Source organism: Carex rostrata, chromosome 2, assembly GCF_964058835.1.
Source record: "Carex rostrata chromosome 2, lpCarRost1.2, whole genome shotgun sequence".
NCBI classification, from domain to species: Eukaryota; Viridiplantae; Streptophyta; class Magnoliopsida; order Poales; family Cyperaceae; genus Carex; species Carex rostrata.
The window spans coordinates 452,501-457,500 of record NC_135919.1 but is presented as its reverse complement, the minus strand read 5'-3'; positions in this window follow the sequence as shown (position 1 = coordinate 457,500).

Sequence of the window (5,000 nt, the reverse complement as noted above, 5' to 3'; positions counted from 1 at the left end):
GTGATTTTTTGAGATTTTTTTGAATATTTTACATGGGTGATTTCGACTTGGGGGATTTTCAGGGGGTGGTAACCCTGGGCGTGGCTAGAGCCTCAAAATGCATATTCCCCTATAGGGGGGCAAGGTTTTCAAAAATGGGTGCCCCCTCATGTACACGCGCGTGGGTGTACATGGCCCCGTCGGTGCCAGCGTGGGTGGAAAATGGCCCGAAAACAGCCCAGCGGCAAGCGGAAGCGGCTAACGTTGGGCAAAACTGACCCGAAAGCAGTATAGCTTGGAAAATTAAGCGGATGCAGCCAAGCGTTGGGGAAAACTAAGCGGATCCGGCCCAGAGTCGGTGGAAATTGGCCCGAAAACAGTCCAGCGGCAAGCGGAAGCGGCTAACGTTGGGCAAAAGTGACCCGAAAACAGTTCAGCGGGGGAAAACTAAGCGGATGCGGCCACGCGTTGGGGAAAACTAAGCGGATACGGCCAAGTGTTGGGGAAAAATGGCCCGAAAACAGCCCAGCGGCAAGCGGAAGCGGCTAACGTTGGGGAAAAGTGACCCGAAAACAGTTAAGCGGGGGAAAACTAAGCGGATGCGGGCACGCGTTGGGGAAAACTAAGCGGATGCGGCCAAGTGTCGGTGGAAATTGGCCCGAAAACAGCCCAGCGGCAAGCGGAAGCGGCTAACGTTGGGCAAAAGTGACCCGAAAACAGTTCAGCGGGGGAAAACTAAGCGGATGCGGCCACGCGTTGGGGAAAACTAAGCGGATACGGCCAAGAGTCTGTGGAAATTGGCCCGAAAACAGTCCAGCGGCAAGCGGAAGCGGCTAACGTTGGGCAAAAGTGACCCGAAAACAGTTCAGCGGGGCAAATTTTTGAAATTTTTTTTGAAATTTTTTTGAATTTTTGAAATTTTTGAAGTTTTTTTGGGTTTTTGGACTTTTTTTGAATTTTTGAAATTTTTGAATTTTTTTGAATTTTTTTGAATTTTTTGAATTTTTTTTGAATTTTTGAAATTTTTTTTTTTTTTTTGAATTTATTTGATTTTATAAATTTTTTGTGATTTTTTGAGATTTTTTTGAATATTTTACATGGGTGATTTTGACTTGGGGGATTTTCAGGGGGTGGTAACCCTGGGCGTGGCTAGAGCCTCAAAATGCATATTCCCCTATAGGGGGGCAAGGTTTTCAAAAATGGGTGCCCCCTCATGTACACGCGCGTGGGTGTACATGGCCCCGTCGGTGCCAGCGTGGGTGGAAAATGGCCCGAAAACAGCCCAGCGGCAAGCGGAAGCGGCTAACGTTGGGCAAAACTGACCCGAAAGCAGTATAGCTTGGAAAATTAAGCGGAGGCAGCCAATTGTTGGCGAAAACTAAGCGGATACGGCCAAGTGTCGGTGAAAAATGGCCCGAAAACAGTCCAGCGGCAAGCGGAAACGGCTAACGTTGGGCAAAAGTGACCCGAAAACAGTTCAGCTGGGGGAAATTAAGCGGAAGCAGCCAAGCGTTGGGGAAAACCAAGCGGATACGGCCAAGAGTCGGTGGAAAATGGCCCGAAAACAGTCCAGCGGCAAGCGGAAACGGCTAACGTTGGGACAAAGTGACCCGAAAACAGTTCAGCTGGGGAAAATTAAGCGGATGCAGCCAAGCGTTGGGGAAAACTAAGCGGATCCGGCCCAGAGTCGGTGGAAATTGGCCCGAAAACAGTCCAGCGGCAAGCGGAAGCGGCTAACGTTGGGCAAAAGTGACCCGAAAACAGTTCAGCGGGGGAAAACTAAGCGGATGCGGCCACGCGTTGGGGAAAACTAAGCGGATACGGCCAAGTGTTGGGGAAAAATGGCCCGAAAACAGCCCAGCGGCAAGCGGAAGCGGCTAACGTTGGGGAAAAGTGACCCGAAAACAGTTAAGCGGGGGAAAACTAAGCGGATGCGGCCACGCGTTGGGGAAAACTAAGCGGATGCGGCCAAGTGTCTTTGGAAATTGGCCCGAAAACAGCCCAGCGGCAAGCGGAAGCGGCTAACGTTGGGCAAAAGTGACCCGAAAATGGATCAGCGGGGGAAAACTAAGCGGATGCGGCCACGCGTTGGGGAAAACTAAGCGGATACGGCCAAGAGTCGGTGGAAATTGGCCCGAAAACAGTCCAGCGGCAAGCGGAAGCGGCTAACGTTGGGCAAAACTGACCCGAAAACAGTTCAGCGGGGGAAAACTAAGCGGATGCGGCCACGCGTTGGGGAAAACTAAGCGGATACGGCCAAGAGTCGGTGGAAATTGGCCCGAAAACAGTCCAGCGGCAAGCGGAAGCGGCTAACGTTGGGCAAAAGTGACCCGAAAACAGTTCAGCGGGGGAAAACTAAGCGGATGCGGCCACGCGTTGGGGAAAACTAAGCGGATACGGCCAAGAGTCGGTGGAAATTGGCCCGAAAACAGTCCAGCGGCAAGCGGTAGCGGCTAACGTTGGGCAAAACTGACCCGAAAACAGTTCAGCGGGGGAAAACTAAGCGGATGCGGCCACGCGTTGGGGAAAACTAAGCGGATACGGCCAAGTGTTGGGGAAAAATGGCTCGAAAACAGCCCAGCGGCAAGCGGAAGCGGCTAACGTTGGGCAAAAGTGACCCGAAAACAGTTCAGCGGGGGAAAACTAAGCGGATGCGGCCACGCGTTGGGGAAAACTAAGCGGATACGGCCAAGTGTGGGGGAAAAATGGCCCGAAAACATCCCAGCGGCAAGCGGAAGCCGCTAACGTTGGGCAAAAGTGACCCGAAAACAGTCCAGCGGGGGAAAACTAAGCGGATGCGGCCACGCGTTGGGGAAAACTAAGCGGATACGGCCAAGCGTCGGTGAAAAAGGCCCGAAAACAGTCCAGCGGCACGCCGAAGCGGCTAACGTTGGGCAAAAATGGCCAAAAGCGGTGGAGCAGGGCGGTCTGAATCTATGCATCCACATAAAATGGGGGGTAAACCTGGGGGATTTCCAGGGGGTGGTAACCCTGGGCGTGGCTGGAGACCCAAAATGCATATTCCCCTATAGGGGGGAAGGATTTTTGGAAGAGGCAGCCCCTCATGTACATGCCAAGCGGGGTGTACATGGCCCCTGTGGGTGCCTCCGTCGGTGTAAAATGGCCCGAAAAACAAGATTATGTTACCCGAAGACACGATTATGTTACCGAAAAAACACGGTTGAGCGGGGGCAGTAAGCACGGTTGAGCGGGGGCAAAAAACACGGTTGAGCGGGGCAAAAAACACGGTGCAGCGGGGACAAAAGACACGATTTTGTTACCGAAAAACACGGCCCGTCGGGGGCAAGGAACACGAATATGTTACCGAAAAACACGGACCACGCGGGTTGAAATCCCCAGCCGTAGAGCCGGCGAAACACGGTGGGGCAGGGCGTCTAAGCGTGGAGGCGCCCGTAAGACCGATGCGGGTTGAAATCCCCAGCCGTAAAGCCGGCGAAAAGCGGTCGGGCAGGGTGACTCCGCGTGGAGTTTCGCCCGTAAGGCCGATGCGGGTAGCCGCGCGGGTTGAAATCCCCAGCCGTAAAGCCGGCGAAACACGGTTCATTGGGGCGCCTAAGCGTGGAGGCGCCCCGCAGAGACCGAGCGGGTTGAAATCCCCAGCCGTAAAGCCGGCGAAACACGGTTCATTGGGGCGCCTAAGCGTGGAGGCGCCCCGCAGAGACCGAGCGGGTTGAAATCCCCAGCCGTAAAGCCGGCGAAACAAGTTCGGGCAGGGCGACTCCGCGTGGAGTTTCGCCCGTAAGACCGATGCGGGTAGCCGCGCGGGTTGAAATCCCCAGCCGTAAAGCCGGCGAAACACGGTTCATTGGGGCGCCTAAGCGTGGAGGCGCCCCGCAGAGACCGAGCGGGTTGAAATCCCCAGCCGTAAAGCCGGCGAAACACGGTTCATTGGGGCGCCTAAGCGTGGAGGCGCCCCGCAGAGACCGAGCGGGTTGAAATCCCCAGCCGTAAAGCCGGCGAAACACATTTGGGCAGGGCGTCTAAGCGTGGAGGCGCCCGTAAGACCGATGCGGGTAGCCGTGCGGGTTGAAATCCCCAGCCGTAAAGCCGGCGAAACACGGTTGAGCGGGGCGCCTAAGCGTGGAGGCGCCCTGCAGTGACCGAGCGGGTTGAAATCCCCAGCCGTAAAGCCGGTGAAACACGGTTGAGCGGGGCGCCTAAGCGTGGAGGCGCCCCGCAGAGACCGAGCGGGTTGAAATCCCCAGCCGTAAAGCCGGCGAAACACGTTCGGGCAGGGCGACTCCGCGTGGAGTTTCGCCCGTAAGACCGATGCGGGTAGCCGCGCGGGTTGAAATCCCCAGCCGTAAAGCCGGCGAAACACGGTTCATTGGGGAGCCTAAGCGTGGAGGCGCCCCGTAGAGACCGAGCGGGTTGAAATCCCCAGCCGTAAAGCCGGCGAAACACGTTCGGGCAGGGCGTCTAAGCGTGGAGGCGCCCGTAAGACCGATGCGGGTAGCCGCGCGGGTTGAAATCCCCAGCCGTAAAGCCGGCGAAACACGGTTGAGCGGGGCGCCTAAGCGTGGAGGCGCCCCGCAGTGACCGAGCGGGTTGAAATCCCCAGCCGTAAAGCCGGCGAAACACGGTTGAGCGGGGCGCCTAAGCGTGGAGGCGCCCTGCAGTGACCGAGCGGGTTGAAATCCCCAGCCGTAAAGCCGGTGAAACACGGTTGAGCGGGGCGCCTAAGCGTGGAGGCGCCCCGCAGAGACCGAGCGGGTTGAAATCCCCAGCCGTAAAGCCGGCGAAACACGTTCGGGCAGGGCGACTCCGCGTGGAGTTTCGCCCGTAAGACCGATGCGGGTAGCCGCGCGGGTTGAAATCCCCAGCCGTAAAGCCGGCGAAACACGGTTCATTGGGGAGCCTAAGCGTGGAGGCGCCCCGTAGAGACCGAGCGGGTTGAAATCCCCAGCCGTAAAGCCGGCGAAACACGTTCGGGCAGGGCGTCTAAGCGTGGAGGCGCCCGTAAGACCGATGCGGGTAGCCGCGCGGGTTGAAATCCCCAG